Source organism: Desmodus rotundus, chromosome 4 (genome assembly GCF_022682495.2).
Source record: "Desmodus rotundus isolate HL8 chromosome 4, HLdesRot8A.1, whole genome shotgun sequence".
Lineage (NCBI taxonomy): Eukaryota > Metazoa > Chordata > Mammalia > Chiroptera > Phyllostomidae > Desmodus > Desmodus rotundus.
The window spans coordinates 74,056,513-74,082,372 of record NC_071390.1 but is presented as its reverse complement, the minus strand read 5'-3'; the positions used below and the strand labels follow the sequence as shown (position 1 = coordinate 74,082,372).

The window sequence follows — 25,860 nt, the reverse complement described above, 5'->3', positions numbered from 1 at the left end:
GTCTGCATTCCTACCAACAGTGCAGTAGGGTTCCCTTTTCTCCGCATCCTCTCCAACATTTGTTTGTTGATTTGTTTATGTTGGCCATTCTGACTAGTATGAGATGGTACCTCATTGTGGTTTTAATTAGCATCTCTCTGATGGCTAGTGATGCTGAGCATCTTTTCATATGTCTCTGGGCCCTCTGTATGTCTTCCTTGGAGAAGTGTCTGTTCAAGTCCTTTGCCCATTTTTTAATTGGGTTGTTTGTCTTCCTGGAGTAGAATCGTGTGAGTTCTTTATATATTTTGGAGATCAGGTCCTCGTCGGAGGTATCATTGGCAAATAATGTTTTCCCATACTGTTGGTTCTCTTTGTAATTTGGTGCTGTTTTCTTTAGCCATGCAGAAGCTTTTTATTTTGATGAGGTCCCATTTGTTTATTCTTTCCTTTATGCCCCTTGCTTTAGGGGACATGTCTGTGAGGATGTTGCTGCGTGGAATGTCTGAGATTTTCCTGCCAATGTTTTCCTCTAGGACTTTTATGGTGTTATGACTTATATTTAAGTCTTTTATCCATCTTGAATTTATTTTTGTGTGTGGAGTAAGTTGGTGGTCAAGTTTCATTTTTTTGCACGTAGCTGTCCAGATCTCCCAACACCATCTGTTGAAGAGGCTGTTTTTGCTCCATTTTATAATCCTGCCTCCTTTGTCAAATGCTAATTGACCGTAAAGACTTGAGTTTACTTCTGGGTTCTCTGTTCTGTTCCATTGGTCTATGTGCCTGTTTTTATGCCAGTACCAGGCTGTTTTGATTACAGTGGCCTTTTAATACAGTTTGATATCAGGTATTGTGATCCCTCCTGCTTTGTTCTTCTTTCTCAAAATTGCTGCCGCTATTCGGGGTCGTTTGTGGTTCCATATAAACTTCTGAAATGTTTGTTCTATATCTGTGAAATATGTCATGGTTACTCTAATAGGGATTGCATTGAATCTGTAAATCGCTTTGGGTAGTATGGCCATTTTGATGATGTTAATTGTTCCTATCTATGAGCATGGTACATGCTTCCATTTGTTTGTGTCTTCCTTAATTTCTTTCTTCAGTGTTGTGTAGTTTTCTGAGTACAGGTCTTTTACCTCCTTGGTTAGGTTTATTCCTAGGTACTTGATTTTTCTTGTTGCTATATCAAATGGGATTTTTTTCCTGATTTCTGTTTCTGCAGTTTCGTTGTTGGTGTAGAGAAATGCCTTTGATTTCTGAGTATTGACTTTGTATCCACCTGTTTTGCCAAATTCATTTATTAGGTCGAGTAGTTTTTTGGTGGAGTCTATCGGATTTTCCATGTACACTATTATGTCGTCTGCAAACAGTGACAGTTTCATTTCCTCCTTTCCAATTTGGATGCCTTTTATTATTTTTTCTTGTCTGATTGCTGTGGCTAGGCCATCCAATACTATGTTGAACAGGAGTGGTGAGAGAGGGCATCCTTGTCTTGTTACTGATCTTAGTGGGAAAGCTCTAAGTTTTTGTCCATTGAGTATGATGTTGGCTGTAGGTCTCTCATATATGGCCTTTATTATGTTGAGAAATGATACCTGTATTCCCACTTTGCTGAGTGTTTTTATCAGCAATGGGTGCTGTATCTTATCAAATGCTTTCTCTGCATCTATTGATATGATCATGTGATTTTTGGCTTTGCTGTTGTTGATGTGATGTATTATGTTTATTGATTTGCGAATATTGTACCATCCTTGCATCCCTGGGATGAATCCCACTTGGTCATGGTGGATGATCTTTTTAATGTATTTCTGGATGCGGTTTGCCAATATTTTGTTGAGAATTTTAGCGTCTATGTTCATCAGAGATATTGGCCTGACGTTTTCTTTCTTCGTTGTGTCTTTATCTGGTTTTGGGATTAGCATGATGCTGGCCTCATAAAAAGAGTTGGGGAGTCTTCCATCAGTTTGGATTTTTTCGAATACTCTGTGGAGGATAGGGGTTAGCTCTTCCTTAAATGCTTTGTAGAATTGTCCTGTAAAACCATCTAGACCAGGGCTTTTGTGTGTTGGGAGTTTTTTGATTGCTGCTTCAATTTTGTCTGCTGTTATTGGTCTGTTCTGGTTTTCTGCTTCTTCTTCATTCAGTTTTGGAAGGTTATATTTTTCTAGAAATGTGTCCATTTCACCTAGGTTTTCAAATTTCCTGGCATACAGTTCTTCCCAGTAATTTCTTACAATCCTTTGTATTTCTGTGGTATCAGTTGTAATCTCTCCTCTTTCATTTCTAATTCTGTTTATTTGGATCCTCTCTTTTTCTTCATGAGCCTACTTAAAGGCTTGTCGATTTTGTTCATCTTTTCAAAGAACCAGCTCCTGGATTCATTGATCCTTAGAATTGTGCCTGTAGTGTGTATGTCATTTAACCCTGCTCTGATCTTAGTTATTTCCTTCCTTCTACTTGCTCTGGGCTGTCTTTGTTGTTGTGCCTCGAGTTCTTGTAGGCGTAGGGTTAGGTTGTTTGTCTGAAATGTTTCTATATTTTGAAGGTAGGCCTGTATTGCTTTGAACTTCCCTCTCAGGACTGCCTTTACTGTGTCCCATAGGTTTTGGGTTGTTGTGAGTTCATTTTCATTTGTTTCCAGAAAGTTTTTGATTTCTTCCCTAATCTCATTCTTGACCCATTCATTGTTTAATAGCATGCTGTTCAGTCTCCATGATTTTGAGTGTTTTGGGTTTTTACCCTTGGGGTTGGTTTCTAGTTTCAGACCCTTGTGGTCAGAGAAGATGCTTGATATGATTTCAATTTTCTTGAATTTGTTGAGGCCTGCTTTGTGTCCTGTCATGTGGTCTATCTTTGAAAATGTTCCATGTACACTTGAAAAGAATGTGTATTTTGCTTCTTTGGGATGAAAAGCTCTATATATATCAGTTAAGTCCATTTCCTCTAGGGTATTGTTAAGTGACACAATATCCTTGTTGATATTTTGTTTGGAAGACCTGTCCATTTTTGATAGTGGGGTGTTAAAGTCCCCTACTATAATTGTGTTGCTGTCAATATCTTTCTTGAAGTCCTCCAAGATTTTCTTTATGTATTGAGGTGCTCCTATGTTGGGTGCATATATATTTACAATGTTTATGTCTTCTTGATGGACTCTGCCTTTGAATAATATGAAGTGACTTTCTGGGTCTCTCTTTATGGCCCTGTTTTTGAAGTCTATTTTGTCTGATATGAGTATTGCTACCCCTGCTTTTTTTCCCCGTCTGTTTGCTTGGAAAATATGTTTCCAGCCCTTCACTTTCAGTCTGTGTAGGTCTTTTGTCCTGAGATGTGTCTCTTGTAGGCAGCATATGTGTGGGTCATTTTTTCTTACCATTCAGCTATTCTATGTCTTTTGATGGGAGCACTTAATCCTTTTACATTTAAGGTTATTATCTATAGGTAGTTATTCATTGCCATTTTTTCCTACCTGTGTTCCTCTCTCTTTCTCTTTTCCTTCCTTTCCTTAAAGCAGTCCCTTTAGCATCTCTTGCAGAGCTGGTTTGGTGAGGTGTATTCTTTTATACTTCTTTTGTCTGGGAAACTCCTTATTTGGCCTTCTATCTTGATCGAGAACATTGCTGGGTAAAGTAGTCTTGGTTGCAGGCCTCTCTGGTTCTCATCACTTGGAATATTTTTTGCCATTCTCTTCTGGCTTGGAGTGTTTGCATTGAGAAGTCAGTTGCTAACCTTATTGGGGCTCCCTTGTATGTTACTTCCTGTTAGTCCCTTGCTACCCTTAGGATTCTTTCTTTGTCTTTAGATTTTGCCATTTTAATTATGATGTGTCTTGCAGTGGGCCTCTTTGGGTTCCTCTTGCTTGGGACTCTCTGTGGTTCCTGGATTTGGGTGACTTTTTCTCTCATCAGGTTAGGGAAATTTTCCATCATTACTTTTTCAAACAGGTTTTCTATCCCTTGCTCTTCTTCTTCTCTTTCTGGTTCCCTATTAACGGATATTTTCACGTTTCATGTTGTCCTGCATTTCCTTTAATCCCTCTTCATTCTTCCTGAGCCTCTTTTCCTTTTTCTTGCTCCTTCTGGGTGTTTTTTTCTACTTTGTCCTCCACCTCGCTGATCTGATCCTCTGCTTCATCAAGTCTGCTTTTCATTCCTTCTACTGTGTTCTTCAGTTCAGAAATTGTATTCTTCATTTCCTCTTGGCCCTTGTTGATAGTTTCTGTTTCCTTTTTCATGTTGATATAGTTTGCAGTGAGTTCATTGTAGTTTCCCTGTAGTTTGTGGTAGTTCTCTTTGAGCTCAAAGAGCTCAGTGTGCTTCCTGATAACCATTGCTTTGAACTCAGTATCTGATAGTTGACTTGCCTCTTTTCCAGTTAGCATTCTTTCTGAGGCTTCCTCCTTTTCTTTCATTTGGGGATTGTTTCTTTGTCTTCCCATTGTTTGTGAGACTCTTCTTGTTAGCCTCTGCTTCTTAAATTGTTCTGTTCTGACTCCCTGGTTTTGTGGTGTGAACTTCTATGGTAGAATGCCCATGGGATTCAGTGGTGCCATCTCCTTAATCTCCTGAGCTTGCTGGTGTTGGGCTGTCGTTTATGTTGGCTCTCTGTATGTGTTTGGGTTTTGATTGTTGTTGGGTCTTTCTTTGATGGGTCCTTCCCTTGGGCTGGTTAATTGAGGGTCACTCCGTTCATCATGTCTTGTATTCTGTTGGGCAGATGTGTTACAGTTTGTGTTGAAGCTGATTCTTCTGTGTGTACAAGGTTTTGAGGCTTCTCTCTCGCTCTTGTTCTGTTGTTTGTTCTGAGTAATTTCTCCACTATTTACTTGTATTTCCAGATCAGTCCTGGATTGAGATTAGTGTGGCTTCCACTCCCTTCTTCATCTTCTTCTGTTGTTATCTGTTGGTGGTTCCTTTTTTGTAGGTTTCCTTCTCCAGCAGGTGTAGTTGTGTTCACTGCTCCCACCTTGGAAGTTCTCTGGAGTAGCAAAGTGAAATTTGTCTCACTGTCTCTGTTATTAGGATGATCTGTGTTTGAGTCTAACTCTGGTGTTTTTAGAGCTCCAGGTTTTATTGTCTCACCTGTGGGGAAAGGAGAAAGAAAAGAAAAAGGGAAGGAAGGAAAAGGGAATAGAAAAGGAAAGGAAGGAAGGAAGAAGGAATAAAAAAAGATTGGAGGAAAGATAAGAAGAAGGAATTTTAACAAAAATTATAACAAAAATATAAAGAAGGCAGGACGAAGGAATAAAAAAGGTAAAGGATGGAAGGAAGTAGGAATAAAAAAAGAAAGGTCTGAAAGGAAGAAGGAATTTAGGGGAAAGGAGGAAAAAAAAAAAGTCGTCTGCTGGCTTTAAACCATTCAGGTTACTTCTGCTGGTCTTCCTGTCTGTGAAATGGGAGGGGGTGGGTGGAGGGATTGATTTCACTTTTCTCCTTTCCTGAGCCACACTCTTAGCTGTTGTTCAGCCTCTGGTCCAGTTTCTCAGGCTCCTTCTGCTCCCCACTAGGCTTTTAGTTATCAGTTTTGCTGTCCTTGAGTTCAACCATTAGGGGAAACTCACACTCCACATTCTTGCTCTTTGGTGTCTTAGATGCTAGGGCCTCTTGGTGCTCCTATGGGGTAGTTCAGCCCCCTACTGGGTCAAGTCTTTCCAGGGAATGCAGTCTCCCTTAGCCCTGTAGCTCACCTCTGCTGGGCGTTCTGCCTTCCTCCTAGAGAGCCCGTGGGTCCTGCAGGGCTCTGTAAGCAGGGGCTAGGTGGGAGTTGTTCAGAACTGGTGCTTTTAGGTGTGGTGGCCTGTAGGCAGCCAGGCCGTTGATCTGGTTGCCCAGCCTATCTGTGGCTTTGGGTCTGGGTTGTACGGCTGAACTGCGGCTTTGGGCCTGTGCGTGGGGCAGCCAGTCACCGATCTGGGTGCGCACCCACCCGAGGTTTCAGGTATGGGTGCCCAGGCCACTTATGGAGGTGTGCGCCGACGCAGGCGTTTTTGTGTCTGTGCGTCAAGGCAGCTGGGCGGCTTAGCAGGGTGCCTGCCCACCCGGGGTTTCAGGTGTGGGCCAGAGGCCACTGATTGGGGTACGAGCCCACTGGGGCATTTTGGGTCTGGCACCCAGGCAGCTGGGCCGCTTTCAGGGTGCGCACCCACCTGGCTTCAGGTGCTCTGGGGCTGCTTATCCCGCGTTCACAGTCCAGGGGCTGATGGGGGAGGGGCTCCAGAGGTCTTGGCTGCTGCGGAGAGTTCTCTAACTAGCCGCTGAGGGCCTCTATTTTCTCTTTTTCTTTTCGAGAAATTCTTCCTATTCAAGCCCTCCTGGTCCAAACAAGCACCTGGCCTCTCCCACAGCCTAGCCTGGCTCTCTCCCAATAATCCTGCAGCAGACCCTGCGCCCGGGCCGGAGTTTCAACCGCCCTGGTCCCCGAGCAGGTTGCAGGGACCCTATTGTCCTTAAGCACTCTTCTTACTGTCACATTTTTCAATGTCCTCTATCTTTGGTTTCCGATCTTCAGATATGCTGGAATACCGTTGGCTGTTGTCTCTGTTCCTCAGATCAGCTAGGTGTTCCACTGGTGCCGAAGGGAAGTGGACTCTGTTCCCACCTATCTCGCCACCATCTTCCTCTCCCCCGGAATGCTAGTTTTTGCTATGCATCCTGCACTGCTTTGACCTCTTCCTCATAATAATTTTTCTGTCACAGAAATGTGGTAGAATCAGTCACCTTTGTGGACTGTAATAGAGGTTTTACTCTTCTGCAGTGTCTTCCAGGGAATAATAGAACTGATCCCATAGGCAGTGTAGCATAGTGACTCAGTGTAGGATTTGGCATCAGTCTGAATTGTTGAATCTATCAGTTTACTGTTTTACTGTGGGTGAATTATTTAACTTCTCTGCCTTAATTTCTTCATTAGTAAAATGGCATCACTGATTGGACATTTATAATTATGAAATGATTATTAAATGACTAAAGTTTAAAATACTGCCTGGTATGTAGTCAGTACTTTTCAGTGTCATTTTCATTGTCATCCTTCAACACTAATCCTCTTGCATCCTGTGACAGCTAGATTATTGGCGTGTATCTGGGATGTCAGGAACTAATAAATTATCCTTGTTTCTGTTTATAGTTTTATCTGTGGCAGGAAAAAGTTGATGGTGGTCAGTTTCAATTAAAATATTTGAGCATGTTTTTCTTTGTCTTAATGAAGGGGAAGGTTAGAACCCAATTCTTCAGAATGTTTTTGTCATCACTGGATGCTCTTTAGAGGTTTTGGTTGTGCAGTTTTAATTCTCCGGTGTTTGTCTTCCATGGCTTCTTTTGGACACTGAGGGAATCTGATTTACATATTTTAGTCATGTTTTACTTTATTGGTTTGGCCAAAAAGTCCATTTAGTTTTCTCTATAAAGTAAAAGACACATTTTTCATTTCCACCAGTAACTTCATTGATTTGGATATTTTGAGTATGTCGGCTATCTCCCACATTTTAGAACATTGAACGTTCTAAATTAATGTCTCAACTTGATCACTGTTGACTCAGCTGGTCTACCAGACCATGGAGCATCATCCAGTGAGAAATCTCCAGCGTGGAACTTTACAAACCACTTTTTACACATTTAATCAGTCACAGCACCTTCTCTATAAACTGCATAAATCTTTTTTGTGTGTGTTTCAGTTGCATTTTTACCTTTCTTGAAATAATAAAGCATGATATACCAAAAATGTTCCTTATTTCCTTCCATCTTCAATATTAAGATGGCTACACAAAAATCCACAAATTTTGATATATTTTTTTCAATGAACGCTGATATGACAGCTGTCACAATACAGTCTAACAAAATTGTTTTGAATGATGATAAAGACAAAGTGCTATGAGCCATTTTATGGAAAAAAAACAAACAAACTCTTTGGCCAACCCAATAACTTGCATGCTCCAGTAATAATGAATGAGACAGCTATCAGAGCTGACTTCTTTATGTTCCAGAGAACTATAAGAAATTTCACTACATGCTTCAAGGATCTTTTTGACATGTCTCTGGGTTGACAAAGCTAGGAGGTGGAAGCGGAAGCCGCTAGGAATAGTTCACCTCCCTGGCAGCCTGTTCTCTTTTCTCATCAGCTGTTTCCAAAAAGCCTTCAGCAATATGTTTTGTGACATTCATTTGATACCATTTGCAGTCGGAGAATAAAAAAGCTCTAAATCCCTATGGCCTTTGGAAGGTATCTCCTTTAGGAAAAACCTTCAGTAAAGCTCAAGGCTAATGCTATTAAGTGTAAAATGGATTTTGTGCCCTAAGGTAGAAACTTAATCATTTAGCTTTAATTTTACAGAAGGGCTGGGAAGTTTATGTAGTCTTTTAAATCCAGGACTTGCAAACATTAATGGCTGGGAGCAGGGAAATAGGAAACTCCTATGGTATGGGCAGAGTCTTAAATGAGCTTGTCTCACCCCCCTGCATGTACTGTACCTTCCTCTAGTCAGGGATGGTGGAACAGAAAGGCTTGGAAACCCTTGATCACTGCATCTTTTCAAGGAAACCAACTGTTCCACAAAGCTCTTAGGTAGAAACCGAAGAGAAGAAGACAGAAAGTTGCCCTTGTTTGAACCTCTAAGGGAATTGGTTTACCAGTTTTCATATATGTATTAAGCTCTGCGAGCCATGTGCTATGGGCAGAATTTTATATAACACTCTTCTGCAAGGCATTTACCATGCATTTAGGTGTGGTCATGGTCCTACATAAAAATGATAATTGGGTTAAATAATAACAGAATATTCCATTGCGACTTGATGAGGTGATGCAGGCCCTGGCCGGCACGGTCCGTATGTTGTGGCTGCAATGGACAAATTCACACGGAGTATAGAAGTCCTGTGGAGAAAAAGGGACGGCATGGCCACTCTCTAAGTGAGAGAGGTTGAGAGGACCAGAGAGCCAGGACCCCTTCCTGGACAGGCTTTTATTGATTTTCTGTGTATATTACATTGAGGATGATCCTCATTTACTATGCACAGGTTTGCTGTTGATGATTACCTTTTACAGATAACAAAGGAAAGAATATTGCTAATTACTTCAAAGAGAAGGATGTTACAGATAAAGGGGAAAAGTTGTTGAACTGGTTACACTCCATACTTGGGAGGTTTAGCACAGATTTTAGAAAGTTACTTTGAAGATATGCAGTAAGCATTTGCTGCCTCAGTCCAGGGTGAGGGAGTTTTAGCAAAAGCAAGTCTCATAGCAACCTAGGTACAATGCAGTGGGTGTGGGTCCTGTGTGCCAGACCTTGATCCCCACTGGCTTTTCTGAGTGGGGGCTGAGCTACATTTCCCATGCATGGAACGGTTCCCTATAATGTGGGCTCTGGCCAGCGGGGTCCATGTGTTGTGGATGCGACAGACAAATTCACACAGACTGCAGAAGTCCTGTGGAGAAAAGGGGGCAGCATGGCCACTCTCAGAGAGAGTGCTCCAACGCTTGCCTGGACAGTCTTTTATTGCTTTCCAGTAGCACTACATCAAAGAAGGTTCTCATTCATTATACTTAGGTTTACTTTAAGTGATCACTTCTTACAGATGACAGAAAAAAATGTTGCAAATGCAAGGGAATGATAAAAGTGATTGATCTGGTTACATTCTGCTCTTGGGATGGCTTAGCACAGACTTTAGGGAGTTGCTTCAGAGATATACATTAAACATCTGCAGATTTAACTCAGGGTGAGGGAGTTTTAGCAAAAGCAAGCCTTAAAGCAGCCTAGGTACAATGACGGCCTGGTTCCCCATGGGAAAGCCGATCTGCAGGCCTGGGTCCTGTGTGCTGCCTCGCACCTGCTGGTTTTCTGGTTCAGGGCTGGACTGCATTCACCACTGCCATGCTGACCAGTTCCCTATAGGACTCAGAGTAGAGAGAGTACAAACATGTAGGGTGGGTCTGGGGACAGTGGATGGTAGAGATAAGCATAGTATTAGTGGTTTTGAGGGGCTTTGGAATCCAACCAAGCTATGTGAATCCTGGTCCCACTGCTAATTCATGTGAGACCAAGCATAGGCAGTTTATTTCATTGTGCTCAGTTTCTTCCTCCATGGAATAGGGGCAATAAATGCCAGTATGAGTCCCTAGCTTGGGATGCTGTGGAAACAGCTCATCTGTGAGACAACTCAATCCTTGCCACTTGGGTTGAGGCTGCTCCCTGCAGTGGTACAGCTTTGGTCAGGAAAACAGCCTTGGATGGAAACTGGAAGTGGGCTCTGTTGAGGCAGTGGCGAAGCTGGCTTACATAGAGAAGAGTGCCCACCCTCTGCCCCTGATTGGTCTATTTCTATGCAAATGAGGACTCCAAATCCTCACAGTTTGGTCCAAATTGCACTGTCCTGATTGGTCAAAATGAAGCCTAATGGGTAGGTAAAGATGCTATTGAGGATATAGCTGTGCAGCTCCTGTTGGGGGTTAGTCTCAGTTCTATTGTTCAAATTTCAGTCCTAATAGCTCGTTACAAGGGTTGACTTAAGACAGCAGGAGTACAGTGCAGGAGGCTTAGCAGCTCAGTCTGTGGCCTCTTCCCAAAAGGCAAGTGTGTGTGAGGGACCTCTGCAAACAATGGCTGCTAGATTCTGGTTGTAAATTTGAACCCAGTTACCTATGATGCATCCCGTTTGGCAAATACATTTTTCTTGGGGTAAACAAAGTATTGTGAGTTAATAATGCATGTAAATTACTTAGGATGCTATCTTGACATACTTGAGTGCTCAATTGTATTTTTACTATTTGGGGGCATTCTTTAATAAAAAGTAAGTTGCGATTTATTGTGAAGCACCTCTAATGTGATGCTAAGGGATTTGGACTTTATCCTGTAAGCCTTAAAAATTGTAAGCAAAGAAATGTCACAGAGAAAGTGTTTTAGAGATACTAGAACACAGGTGGGGTGGTCCAGGATGGAGCCAAGGTGGAAACAGCAGGAAGATTGACTGGGTGCCTGTTGGAATAATAACACAGGTATGTTTCAGATTGTGCTTTGGGGCATTAGCACTGGGAACATAAAAGAAGAACTGGTTCATATTGGTTCTTCTCATTCTTTGCTTTGTGGTAGGTGATTAGGTGCTAAATTATAGGTTGAGAGAATGATTGGATAGATAATTTGGAGACTCTTCAAAACTAGGTCTCCATAGATGACACACCACTCATTTCACTTTCATCCTTACTTCTATGAATTGATCTTGAGTGCTTTATCTCAAAAGACACTTAAAAAATTTATGTGTGTATATATATTACTTTAGGTTTAGATATTTTGAGTTTATTGGTATAGAATTGTGACTGTATTCACTCTCCTATGATTAGGAAATAGGTTGACTAATTACTAATTCCTAGATAAACTTTCTAAGTAAAAGAAGAGGGAAATATGGTGGTTGTACTTTTTTTAAGCACAGTTCAAATTTAGTCCTGCAAATAATTTCTTCCTTATCCAACGTCTTGGTGACTCCTGTTCTTAATTTTCTATTGTTTTCATTTGGAGTTCTATGTCTGTGCTTGCCTGATTTTTCCTGTGCTGTTTCTCTTTTACAGATAAAATAGTGGAAGTATCGTCATGTATATAAATTCCAGAAATTTTCACTTAAACCACTTTGCTCCCTAGAAAAATCTGCTTCATGCTTTATCTTTTGTTTGTAAGTAGGAGTGTATATTGCAGTGTTGGAGTGATTCGTGTCCAGATCTGTGGCAAGAAGACTGCTTGGTAAAGTTCTGGAATTGTTTGGCTTGTATGCAGTAGACTCCAGTTGTAGAATCTGGCCTAGTGGTCCTAAGGGTTAGGATGGAGCTAGGTGGAGAAATTGGGTCCTCCTGGATATTCAGGATCTTTCTCACTGGTTTTCCCTCGTTTCTCCAGAAGGTGTGAAGCTGCTGGAGTCATATTTTTATGCCTCTGACTTGGACAGGCAGCCTTTTGGTGACTTTATAACCATTCTTCCTGCAAATCTTCAATTTGAAATTCCCCCCCAAAAAGACAATGGCCACAGTGCAGTTTGAATGATGTAAAACCCATACATGTGATGGATATTTTGGAGAGTGGAGTGTGAGGTCCTGGACTATCTTATCCAGTGCTTGATAATCAAATCATGAGGAAAATCACTATCTTACTTCAAAATCTCATTTTAAAGTAAAAAAGTCTAACCTAAGAAACAAGAACTGAATACTAAGTTAAACTTAAAAAATTAGCTCTCAAGTTGCAAAAACAGATGCTTTTTTTTTTTTTTTTTTTGACAGTTTTACTGTTCAAACCTAAGCTGAATGTGGAGGATAATTCCTAACTGTTAATTTGAAATCTAGCTGAAAAGCAATCTGAATTCTCATTTCAAAATCTTAATTTGGACTCTCATTGGTTAACTGAAGTGAAAAATGTCACTGTTTACTAATTCAGAATCATACCCTGTAACATTTTAAGCCAAATTTGAGCATGTCATGGCCAAGCATAAATTTACGTATTTCCATTTATTAACAACATAGCCTGCTCACCTGAGGATGATCCTGTTGTAGGACTGAAGTCAGGCTGCGTGCCCTCCTGCTGAGGCCTGTCCTGCTTTGGAGCTGCATCTTGGGTGCAGGACAATGTCTAGAGGACCTGACCTAGGACATGGGGTACTGACACACAGGTATCCAACAGGCCACCTCCGGAGAAGCCCACCCATGTGCTTCTCTTGGATTACCATTATCAGGCCAAGTGTGAAAGGAGAGGAAATTTTTTCTTTAGGTTGTCATTCCAGCTTTGATGAACTTGATTACTTTCTCTTCCTTGGAAGTTCCTGTCTCCAGTAGGAGAGATCAAAGCCATGGTTGATCTCTTTAACACAACATGGATATTTGATGCTGCTCTTTCATTAGTTGCAGTAAGTCCCCACTCTCATCTCCCATTGCCAGCTCAGTGCAGATTTACAGACCAGTACTTTCCAGCCCTATGGAGGCATCTCTTTCCTGGGTTAATCTCATCTCCCTGATCATGAATGACTGACTTTGCTAATCTGCCTTCATTTTCTCATCTCCTTTCTAAGACCAAGTAATTTTCTTTCAACTCCTTTTATTTAAAAGAGTCAGGTTGTTTTTGTCAGGGACTCAGTTTCACGTTCCTTTGGCTTTTTTCCAAAAATGCCCTGTTACTTATTTATTCTGTCTAGACTCCATTAACGTGGAGTCTAGAGTGACATTTTCCAGTTATGGGCAGTCCCCTCCCTGTTTTCCTGATCTTAGTCACTCATTTTCATTCAGGATGTTTGTTTTTCCATTACTACTTTTCTGATTTCTCTTCGTAGCCTGTTAAGTTTGAATCAAATCATACTCAAATTATACTGTCTTCTCTTCAGATGTTTTTCTTAAGAGCAAATACAGTCTTAAGAGCAAATACAGTAATTACTGTAGGTCAGGCATTGTGAATTTTAACTCAGTCTTCATAACTGAACAACCTTATGAGGTGGGTACTCCTATTATTCCATTTTGCAGATGGGGCAAGGGAGGCACAGAGAGGGTAACTGCCTTAGGTCTTCCAGTCGCTAAGTAGGGAAGCCAGGATTTGAACTTTATACAGCCTGACTCCAGAGCATGTTCTCTTAACCAGTGCTCTATATCCCTGGTTAATTATTGATAATTCTCTCTGGAATCTTTTTACCACCTGGCCTAGTGCCCCCAGGATGGGTCAGCACATTCATATGGTATTGAGCTACAGTTTTATATAAGCAGTTGTGTTGCTTGGAAAAAGCACAGGATCTGGGGTCCTGGCTTGAACACTTGCCTGTGTGACTTTGGACAAGTTTCCTAACTTCACTGGCCTCAGTTTCCTCTTCTGTTGATCTGATCTAACACATAGTCATTTGAGAGGATTAAATGTGAGTAAGTAACAAGGTGCTGGGCAGCTTATAATGGATGTTTAGAAAAAGACAGTTACTATGCTTATTAAAAATGTTGAGAACTATAAGATTTAGAAACTATTTAGAACTATTTAGAACTATAATAGTTCATGTTTTATTTAATCAGTCAATTCTGGTTTGTAATGGATAGGGCCAAGAACAGAGGTTTCTTTAATTTTCACTTAGTTTGGGAGAGAGCAATGATTTTTATTTTTGTCACTTAAAAATTAAAGGGATAAGAGAGAATTTTGCCATTCAAAACAAAATACTTTTAACATCTACTTAAGTATGAAGATACTGACTTATTTTTTGTACATTTTTTTCTCTTTATCTCTAAAAAATATTGCTCATTTAATTGGCCCAAGTAAAGGCCCTTATAAAAATTTCCTCTGAAAGGATGATAAAATAGTATTTGCTTTCATTTAATCAGTTTTTGAAACAGACTTTTAGTTTTGTCTGGTGGTACTGTACTATCCACATTTACTGCCTTAACTAAGGGGGTGAAAAATCACTTGATTTGTGAATCTCTATTTTAAGCATGTTTTGTATGCTGAACTCTCCACCTTTCTCTTTATCTCTCAAATAAGATGACTTTGTGCTTGGGTGGCATGTTGTCTCTTGTGATGTTTGCCTTTAAGTCTGTTCAGCTTTCCATAGATAGTCTTCTTTCACTTATATAATAATTTTCTACTGAAAGAGGCTTTTTTTTGGGGGGGAGGGGCATGTGCATTGATCAGGTTATTTTTGTACACTGTAAAATTACTTTATTAAGGAATTTTCCTGAGTTTTTTGAATGGTGGCAGATATTTCAGTTTTGTTTCAATGACTAATTCCTTTTGGATTTGTAAGGAAATGTTTTGTCCAAGAAGAGTTTTGGCCTTCCTTAATTCCTGGCATACTGGTCATAGCCACATTAAGTAAATGATTGAAAAAGAGCAGAACTCCTTCATAGACATAGTCTTTTGAAAATTTTCAAATTTGCTTTTTCTGAATTCCAGTAAATCTGCACTTATCCAAAGGTTACTTTTCAGTCACATGATAGAAATCAGAGAGTAAAATGTCAATCATGTCAGGGCTGAAGAAGAGCCTGTTGGTGTGGACATGAGGAATCCAAGGCCAGGGGAAGTAACCCCCTGCTAGTCCTGAGCTGGAAGAGCAGAGACAGCAAGAAGCCTGGCTCTGCAGTCAGACTGCCAGGGCTTCCTTCACATCCTGGCCCCACTATGGAAAGGTTTGGGGACATGGGGAACTTGCTTAGAATCTTAAGGCCTGGTTTTATCATCTGTCCACAGTAGTACTTCTGTGGACAGACTGAAGGTAGTACTTCTGTCTTCTTCAGTGTAATTGTGAGGATTGAATGAGTAAATACACATAGAACATTAGGAACAGTAGCCAGCCCACGTTAAGCTCTCAGATGATAGTTATGTAATAATTATAGTGCATTTCCACAGTGCTTTGTGTCTTACAGAGTATTTTCTCACTCATTATCTTATCTGATGCCCACAGAATCATTTCAGGAAGGTCTGCCTATTATCATCGAGTGCTGGCCCAGGGTCTCCCAGCTCTTAAGTAGAGTGAGCAGACTCCAGTGTGGTAACTCATAGGAGTTCAGCTGAGAGCCAGTGTGCCTCAGGAGGTGCATAACTCATGATTTAAAACTCAGGCATTGTATGATTTTAAAAAGTCCCTTTGCTGAGAACATTTTGCTTTTAGGTATAATTTTATAGAACTATCTGGCTCATATTGTCTTTGTCCTCTGGCTACACCAGCTTGGGAAGTGTAAGTAAAAATGTCAGGTCCAGCATTGGTTGTAAGAACAAACAGAGCTAGCCACTAATACCCTTTTGTGCCCCAGTAAACTGTCTGGGACCTCAGCTTCCAGGGTCCTTTACTGGTTCTGAAGGGGCCCTGATGCTCTGCCTCCTGGGCACACATGGAGGCATGTGCTCTCTCTCTTCTCCACATTGCCAGGCTAATGCGAGAGGAGCTCCCTCCAAATGGGGCTGTCTGTGGGGTTGCACTTCCCATACATAGCATGCCTTGTGACGTGATGCAGCAATTTGACTTACTCTTTTTTTTTTTCTTCCCCATTCTGGCCAGGAACCTTGGATATGCCTAACAATCACTGCATTGACATTTATGAGATTAAAAACTATCCTGTACAGACTGATTGGAAGGCAGCTGGGCACACATCTGTTTTAGTCTATTTGTGCCCTTGACCTAGGAGTTCCCACTTAAATGGATTTCTCCTAAAATTACTTGTACATATTTGCAAAGTCTAGGGATTTCACCACAGCATTGTTTACAACAACTCTTTATTAGAGATGGGTTATATAAGGTATGGTACATTCCTAGAATGGGATGTTGTACATGAATTAAAATTAGGGTTTTTTCGTACTAATAGGAAAAGTTTCTCCAAATAAGTAAGAAAGGCTCACTGAAGAACAGTAATGTTTGTTCATAACATTATACAGAGTGAGATGATACTCCTGAGGAAGGAAATGATTTGACTTGGAAAAAGTTGCTGTAGTTCAGAGCAGTAGCATACCTGGGTGGAGGAAATATAATATTATTATAGAGGAGTTCTATAGAGAACCTATATAGAGGACTTGTATAAACTTTTACATTTCTGTATTGTTAAACGTTTAGTTGTATGTATTGCTTTGTAGTGAGAATAACTAAAAAACTAACAAATTAGCCCATATCAATGTCAGCCAGTGCCCATGACCAGCCTTGAACCTGGTTCTGCTCTGGGAGCGCATTGTCTCCTCTTTATGCTCTGAGGGGTTTTATGTGGTCTTACAACTTCCTGCCATTCCTTGGGGATACTTTCAGCCCCAGGGTCAGCCAACAGCACCAAGAAGCCTGCTCAGTCTTCTCACATCAGAGCCTTTGTTCAGTTAAACCCTGGCTCCTCTTTCCTCTTTTACCACCTCAATACATGCAACTAGCAGTTTGGCCTTTGCCCTGAAACCTTCTCCACAAACATGCTGTTGCCTAGTTTCCCAGCTGATGACAAGTTATTAGGAAGGCTTAAGGAGAGAGAAAAACTATATAAATGTAAACTGAGGCCTCAGACACTCCACCGCAATTTAAACTCCATTCAGTGTTGCTGCAAATAGCCTCAGTGTGCCTTACTGTATTGATACATAGTCGCTGGGGTTTATGATGTCTTTGGACAGGCATCAAGAACAGACAAAACACTGTTTAAAACAATTTTTAGGAAGGCAGGATTTGTGCTAATCATTTTAAAAATGCTCTTAAAATTTCTTTAACAGCATGTATGATATATTGAAGTCAGTTATTTGGAAATTTCCTGAATCTTAACAGTGGTTTAAAGCCTATATTCATCTTTATGGAACTGTGTCTCAAAAATGAAGTGTTAACTAGAGGCTAGAAATCTTCCTGGAAACTCTTCCACCCTGGTGCAATATTTGAATTTTTACTTAGGCATGGACAAGCACTCTGACTGAAAAGACTGCACTTTTGTTCTGAGGAAAGAGCCAAATTTCTACCCTCCAATGTATCATTATAGGTTTGTGGTTCAGTCATTCTTATTGGATTGGATTGTAATGAAGAGAAGCCATTGTGCATCTGGGGCTTCCTGTCTTGGCCCAGACCAATGGAGCCACTGTCAAAGAAATAATTTTTAAGATACAGTGGTGTATTCTTCAGAAGTATGTGTCTTATGCAGAGCAGAAATAAGACCCTTTTAACATTCGGAGGCTTTAAATGAATAATTCAATGCAACTGACCCCATTACACATTTGTGATGCTTTGTTGAAAAATCCACTGCTGCTTTGTATTATCTTTCATCTAGCATTTCAGTTTAAATGTTGTTTTAGTGCAATGCAGTCCAGGCTCTCCATGAATTTTATCTAGTACTGAGGTAAAAGGAGTAGGGTGAAGGAATTGTGAGACTAGCAAGAAGCAGAGTTGAAGGGTGGAGCTGTCACTGTTTCGTTGATTTTTTTTTGTTTGTTTCTATTTTTCCTAGGGATGATGCCACAGGTTAATAGTTTGTAATGAAAATCAGAAAGGATATCATGAACATGAAACTTGAGATGACATAGAGATGAAACATGCAGGTTTAGTTCCTCTTTCAAGGTCTTTTGGTTCACTAAACAAGTATTAGTTGGTGGGGAAGAGCTGCATGTTTATTTTTATTTTTGTTGAGAAGTACCAGAGTTTAATAGGAAGGGTCACCTTGGGCTGGGAAATTTGGGTTCTTCAGGTACCTTCCATTCTGAGCCCAGAATTCACTGTGGTAGTGTCTCCAAACCAAGTGCGGTTCAGTTTGCCTGCTGTTTTATATAAGCCTAACTAACACAATAATTGGTGGGGAAGGAAAAAGGTTTTTATTAAAAGGTTGCCCAATTTTAGGGAGCTTGGACTCCCCTGCTCCGGGCCATTCTCTTCTGCAAAACAGAGAAAGAAGCCAGCCATCCCCAGGACCATAATCAAGTGTCCAGATACCTTATTCCATTCTTATCTGTCCTCATGGGACCCAATGTGCGCGCGCTCTTGTGCTAGCGTGCTCTAGCGCTGTCTCTCTCTCTCTCTCTCTCTTTCTTTCTCTAGTGTGCACACTTAGGATCTGTGTCTGCATTGTTTCACTGCAGCTTTCTCCCTGGGCTGGACATTCCAGCCGGTTGCACAAGGCACTCTGTTCATGATGCTCCCAGGGTCAGTCAATATTCCTGGCCTGCGTGTCTGTGTGCTCCTCTGAGAGCGAGAGAATTAGAATGGTCCAGGACTGATGCCTTGTGACACGGGGAGACAGCATACCGGTGTAGGGTGTCACGTGCTGTTTACTCTCATACAGGGGTTTGGAGTCGCACTGTTTTGGTTGGGATTTCTATCCACCGCTTTGGGGTTTCTTGTAAACCCGCCCTCACTTAGGGGAGTTCAGCCTTTCCTGCTGCCTCAGGGATCCCCATTCATCTCTACCCAGTGATCTGGCCAGATCCTCCCTGTTACAGTAGTACCAGGCCTGGAGCACGTCCAGACCTCTCTACTATTTTTCAATCAAAATAATGATAGTTAACTGATTAAATGAACATGTATTACTGTCCTGGAGGGGAATATTCATTTACCATACGGAACTTTGTAGCCAGAAATGTGTATGAAGCAGCAGCTTTATTTGCTTAGCCTTCAGGATAGTAGATTTGGGGACTGGTTTAATGTACTGAGAAATTGCCAGCCCCTCTGCTAAGCACTACATGTCCAGGTTTTGACTTTCCTTAAGCTACTAAGAGAAGGAATCTTGGGCAGTTATCCTTATTCACCAGACCCTGGAGGCAGCTCTGCATGGAAGTAACTTCATGCTTCTTCAACATGTTGCATTCACATATGATTCGATCTGTAGGACATTGAAATTGTTTATAAATTGTGGAGTTAGATGACTTAGGTATGAGTACTGGATCTGCCAGTTTCTAGTTTTGAGACACATTTAAAGCTACCCACACCTCAGTTTCTTCTGGATATACTGATAGTATTATCTCATTGGGCTGTGTGAGGATTAAATGTGATCATGCACATAAAAAATTAGCTTAATGCCTAGTATGTAGTGAGCATTCAGTAAATGCTATAGAACATATTTGTTACTCTTATACTGGGTATAGAATCCTCTAGCTACTTCAGATATGTATTGTAGATCAGCAGATCTCAAAATGTGGTCCTTTATTCTTTCAAGGGGTAACATGAGGTCAAAAATACTTTCAGAATAATGCCAACACATAGGTTGTGTTCCACTGTGTTGACTACACTAGTGCTGCAGGGCACTGGTGGTGAAGATGTTGCTGCTTAGGACACAATAAGGCAGTGACGGCAGACTGTACTAGGCGTCAGATTCTCTACCGTTACCCACAGGAAAGAGAAAAAAGTTTTACTTCCAAGCATTCTCAACAAAGCAATAAAAATAATTTTATTACATGTTGCCACTTAAATATATGTCTTTTTCTGTATTTTGTATGATTAAATGGGAGGTATGTATGGAGCACTTCTGCTTCATATCATATCATGGTAAAATAGTTGTCTCCAGAAAAGCAGCTATTCAAGTTATTGTGTTGCAAGATAAATTTGATCTCTCTGATTTAGCTGGCAAATGGTTTAGAAACCAATGCTGTACTTTAAAAAGCATTAAGCAATCATTACTTCAAATTTTGACGTGTCCTTATTGCATCCTCAGCATGTGGTCCCAGGCTCAGGCTTAGGAGCCCCATAGACTCCTTCGGCTCCTGGCTCTACCACTTATAGGGTGTCTGCCTTATGTGGGCTATTATTAGGATGATCCTCTATTTTCACATTTGTTGAAGTGGAGAAAGTAATAGTGTACCATGGGTTTGCTGGTACTGAGGTATGTGTAAGGTACTAAATGTTTTGTCTGAGGAAAATTAGGGTAAGTTTTCTCAAACTGTTGAGGCACAGATGGGAGATCATATTGTGGAGAAAATGGCAGTGTGTGAACCTTTTTGGTGTATCAGTGATTAAATAATTGAGTCGTGGCACATTTTTACTGATACAGGTTAATACCGATTGTGTGAGGGTGGGGGAAAGAGTGTTAGATTTAAGTTGAAATAGCTGGGTTGCAATTTTGGCTGCATCACTTGGTGTTTTACTTTGGACAAATAGGTTTAGTTTTCTCAGTGTTCTTAATTTGTAAAAAGAGAATAATAATAGCTGTCTCAAGACTGTTGGAATGATTAGATGATAAAGAACCCAAGAGTGCCTAATGTACAGTAAGCCCTACTAAATGGAAATTGTCTAAATTTTGTAAATAATAGTTAATATTTCTGTCTAACTGCTTACCTTTGACTTAAACTTTGAATTTTAGTCCTGCATATACTATTTGACTTAATAACTGAACAGACTGCATTGCACTTTGGGCGTAAGATTATGATACTTTTGTTTCAGTGTTTTTATAGTATTTATTTAAAATACTTTTTTCCTCATCTGTTTTTTCTAATAAGCTGTCTGTTTAGGACAAGGATATGTAAGAGAACTAATCTGTTTCTTTCATTGAAACCTTAGGATCGCAAAATGAAAATTTCTTTAATATAAAACAAACATTCACACTTGGGAATTTAGAAATTTAATTATGCTGAAAGTTAGAAATTAAAATGTTTTCTGGAAAGGAACTTTTTAGTTCTTTCTGAGAAAAATCCAATATTAGAATGTGAAATACAAAGAAACTTTTAAATTAACAGTATAAGGACGAGCAAGAACCCCATGAAATTTTCTGATATCTTTCTCAGGTCTTTCTTTAACAGCTTCTTTACTGTGTGGAATTCTAGAACCAAAGGTAACCTTAAAGAACATCTAGTTTAATCCTCTGTTTTAATAGTGGAAAAAACTGGGCTTAGAAGGGGTCACAGCTATGGTAGTTAGTGGCAGAGCCCAGCTGTGACCTTGGTCCTCAGAGTCTCGCTTGAGTGGCCTTCCTGTTAGGCAAAGGACATTCTGGGGCTTGGTATGTTCATTTGCTTGTCCTTTTTGTCAGCACCTTTTTATTTGATCCTTAAGTATCTGGAACATGGTGAAACATTGTTAAATCGTTTGAGTTGGACTAGTGCTAGTCCAACCCTGCACACCTTGGTTTTACTAGCTGAGTAAGGAAAAAAATGTGGCACATAGGTTAGGGTTAACTTGTCAACTGAAATGGGCCCCCCCCACCCCCACCATTTATATCCTTCATCCTTCTATTGTAAAACCTTTTGAATGAAATAAAAAAATTTTTTGTACTCCTCTCAGCTTTTAAATGTACTTTTTCAGTCTGCTTATTTTTATCTAGTCAATAAAGACAATTTTTGTTTCTTTTTAACCTTTAGTACTATAAGAAAATCTCTCATCTATGCAATTATTTGACAGGTTTTTATCAGTGAAACATATCATCAAAGAAAAGTGAAAAAATAATATTCTGTGATACAAAATAGGATAATTAAGCAGATAACTATTATGGATAAAAAGAAACACAGATTTTCCATTGTATGATTGATAGAGATACACACACACACACACATCAGTCTTGGCTGTACTGTCTTACGAAATGGTTATTATTGAAACTGATGCCTTTACTGTAAAAATTTGAATGGTATTGTCAGTATTTCCGTGACATTTGTAAACTCCGGTGCTGTAGTGTTGTTAACTGTATCCACACTCTTATGAATGATAGAGGGAAGGGTGACAAGAGTCTGTCTGTGAATTTATTTGCTGGGGGAAGAAAAAAAAAAAACTTCTGATAGTTCATTTTCTTTAGAGTAGTTTTAAAAAGTGTCATGAGTCATGAAGGCAGGTACAGCCCCCGCTGATAATGTGATTCTGATGTGGGCTCTCATTATGGATTTGGGTTTTCTCCTCTACAAAGGCCCAAACTAGAAAAGGCTGGCTCAATGTGTGTGTTTTTATGTTCTTGTCTTCTCTCTAAAAAGGGGATTTGGGTGTAATAGTTTCAGGGAAAAATGATTGCTGTATAAGTTTTTCTGTCCTAATGAATTAGTTATAAACCCCACAGCCATCAGCGAAGACCCAGCTGGACAGTCTGTTGAGTAGCACTGTGGAAAGAGACAGGTTGCTGACTGGAGAGTTTTGTCCTGTCCATATTTGTGGGATTAAAACTACTTTTATGTATATAAAATTTTAGGGGCCTGCATGTTTGGAAAAATTTTTAAGTCATCAAAGAGGAATTAATTTTGAACTTTATTTTATTAAACTATGTTTATACTTTGCCTTTCTATAACCCTTTGCCAAACATTTTTTCCTTAAGATTAAAAACAAGAATCCCTTTTCTGTTTGTGAAGTATACTTTCTAATCCCAGGGATACTTTGAATGAAACCAGTACATGGCAGTTTTCAGAATGATTCTTCCTCTTTGCCTTCTTTATATCATAATTCTGAGAATGATTGTATTTTTTATCCAAGTCTGGGAAAATTCACCATTCTTAACTATGGCTGCTACTTAGGTATAAACTGTTTTCTGTTACCTAATGTATTGATTCTACATTTCTCTCTTTTCCTCACGTTATAGCCCTTACACTTCCTTTTTACCTCTTAATGTATTATTATTTTTTGCTTTTTTGTCCCCTTTTAACTTAATTTTAGAAAGTAAATGAACAGAATTGTCTATAGCAAGCACTGCAGAGTGGTGGGCTGGTGAAGGAGAGTCCAAGGGAGAGGAGTTAAAAGGAGGAAGCCCAGAGCCCCTGCCTCCAAGACTGTAAGCAGCACCTGTGGAAATGAGACATCAACATCAGTTTTAGAGGTGGCAGTTGAAGGCCAGTAAATGGAGGAGGATGGTTGGAAACACTTTTACAGGAGTGGGAGTCAGAAATCCCAAGTCCATCCCTGCTAGAGCATTCAGGAGCTGCAGGACCCTTAGATAAAGCACTTAACTTCCCTGGACATTAGTTTCCTCATTTGTACAATAATGGAAATAAGTATCTATCCTACCTACTCACAGTCTTTATGTGGTGTGAAGGTAAAATAAAATAGACTGGTGAAGGGTCAAGCCCAACAGGCAGAATAAACTTGCCTAGTGGGTCTCAGACAGGTGTATTGTGGACAATGAGACTCATCTCCATGGAGGCCAGGTTTTACTTGAGGGTAACTAATGTAAAAGAGTATATGAAGCCCTCTCCAGGTAGTTTAGTGGTTAGAGCATCTTCCCGATATGCCAAGGTTGCGGGTTCGATCCAGGGTCAGGGCACATACAAGAACCAACCAATGAAATCATAAGTGGAACAACAAATTGATGTTTCTCCCTCTACTTCTTTCCCTTTCTCTCTTCCTCTCTTCCTTCCCCTCTCCCTTCCTCCCTCTCTCTCAAATCCATTTAAAAAGAATGCATATACTACAATAATCACATGCACCTTGTATTCTAGAACATAACATTCACCTTTATTTTAAGATTAAACATGACATGGTCAAGCTGCCATTACAGCTCTGTGCCCTTCCTAAGTTACTTCTTTCCTCACTGAAATATCTCTTCGTTGCTTAGTTGTATTTTTTCTGGAGCTTGGATCTGTTCTTTCATTTGGGCCTTTTTTTTTTTTTTGTCTTGGCGCTCCTATTGCATAGTAAGGGGTGGAGGCTTAGGTATTCACCAGGGCAGGGCAACCCCCATTGCTGTGCTGTGACACTGTTTGTGGGGAAGGGGTCCAAGAAGGAACAGTGGTGCTTGCTCCGCTCTCTGCTGGATTTCAGTCACTTACCCTGCTCCCCACAATCAAATCGTGCCCTCCTGGTGCTGCTTCCTGAGTGGGTGGGTTTGTGTACGTTCCAGGACCCTGTGGGTCTCTCCAATGAACTCTCTGGTGAGGCTGGGAGTTTCTCCCACTGCTGCCTCAATCCCCATGGGTGTTTTCAGTCAGAGGTTTGAGGCTTTATTTCCCCTTGCTGGAGCTCTGGGTTGTGCAGTCTGAGGTCGGGTCCCCTAAGCTGCTGCCTTGCCTGCTGCGCTCCACAGTCTGCCTCCTCGCTGGGTCCACCAGCCGCCACCTTGCCGCGAGTCCTCTCCGCCCGGCTACCTGTCTCCACCCCTCCTATTGGTCTGGATGAATGTGGCTTCTTTACCTCCTTGGTTGTCAGACTTCTATACAGTTCGATATTCTGTCAGTTCTGGTTGTTTTTTGTTTTTAAATTGTTATTGTCCTTCTTTTGGTTTTGCGGGGAGGCGCACAGTGTGTGTGTCTATGCCTCCATCTTGGCCAGAAGTCCTACATTTTAAATTTTAAATGTCCATTTTTAAAGCTTTATATTTGATGTGACATGATGGAACTGGGTTTGAAATGCCAGAATCCATGAGGGTCCCTTGTCCTACTGGCCCTGAGTCTTCAGGCAAACACCATATAGCTGGTGCGTACACATTTCACGTTTCTAAGCCTTAGTTTCCATTTATAAATTGGGCATTAAAAATACCTACTTTTATATGGTTGCTTTAACTAGCTGCATGAGAACCTTACTAACTTCTATATACAAAATAGGTAAGCACACACCCTGTCTGTGTTATAATTGTTTATAAAGAAAAGGTAAAATGGTAGGGAGTGAGGACAAAAAAGGTTCTCATGAGCAAAGTGCATGAATTATTTTATTTAAAAATTTTTTAAGAAAAGATTTCATTTATTTTTAGAGACGGGGGAGGGGCGTAGAGAAACATCATTGTGTGGTCACCTCTCGCACACCTCCTACTGGGGACCTGGCTGGCAACCCAGGCATGTGCCCTAGACTGGGAATTGAACCAGTGACCCTTTGGTTCACAGGTTGGCACTCAATCTACTGAGCCATGCCAGCCAAGGCCCTTTCAAACATTTTTGACTACTAAATTTTTTTGAGATAGTTAGCATTGCAGAGTTAAGAGACTATTTCCCTATACTTCTTCCATAGACAGGTAAAAAGGATGAAATAGTGTTTCCTTAAACAAAATAAAAAAGATGAAGCTTCACAAACCTCCTCCCCAGACCAAACTGGAATTACAGCTAAATTATAGAAAAATTATCCTGAATAAACAAATGAACACAGGCTGGAGGGAAGCCTTTAAACCAGTAGTCCCCAACCTTTGTGGTACCAGGGACCGGTTTGGTGGAAGACATTCCACGAACTGGGAATTATTCCACAGACTGGGCGAGGGAGTATAGCTTTGTAGCCTGCCTACTAGATTCAGCTTAATTGTCACTTGCCACTCTCTGATACCATTTTGATGAGTCAGCAAGCAATTGATTTATTATGGTGTCTGTGCTGTCAAATTTCTCTGCTAATGATAATCTGTACTTGCAGCCTCTCCCCGGAGCTAGCATCACAGTCTCAGCTTCCATCTCAGATCATCAGGCATTAGATTCTCATAAGGAGACCCTCGCACCTGCAGTTCACTGTAGGGTTCATATTCCTATGAGACGTATGCCACTGCTGATCTGACAGGAGGCCGAACTCAAGTGGAACTCAGGCGGTAATGCGAACGATGGGACTGCTGTAAATACAGATGAAGCTTTGCTCGATGGCCTGCTGCTTATCTTTTGCT

At 40.6% G+C, this 25,860-nt stretch overlaps 1 protein-coding gene across 6 annotated transcripts in view; it reads left to right on the top strand.

The window, feature by feature from the left end:
- CCNY (cyclin Y) overlaps positions 1–25,860 on the top strand; it is a 274,562-nt gene that overhangs the window by 80,507 nt on the left and 168,195 nt on the right. Inside the window, exon 1 of one of the 6 annotated variants that reach the window (XM_053922335.2) lies at positions 13,694–13,829. The exons of the other annotated variants lie outside the window; for them this stretch is intronic. The gene's annotated coding sequence lies outside the window, so the exon portion shown is untranslated. Of the gene's footprint in view, positions 1–13,693; positions 13,830–25,860 lie in introns of those variants that run through there. 6 annotated transcript variants of the gene reach the window in all.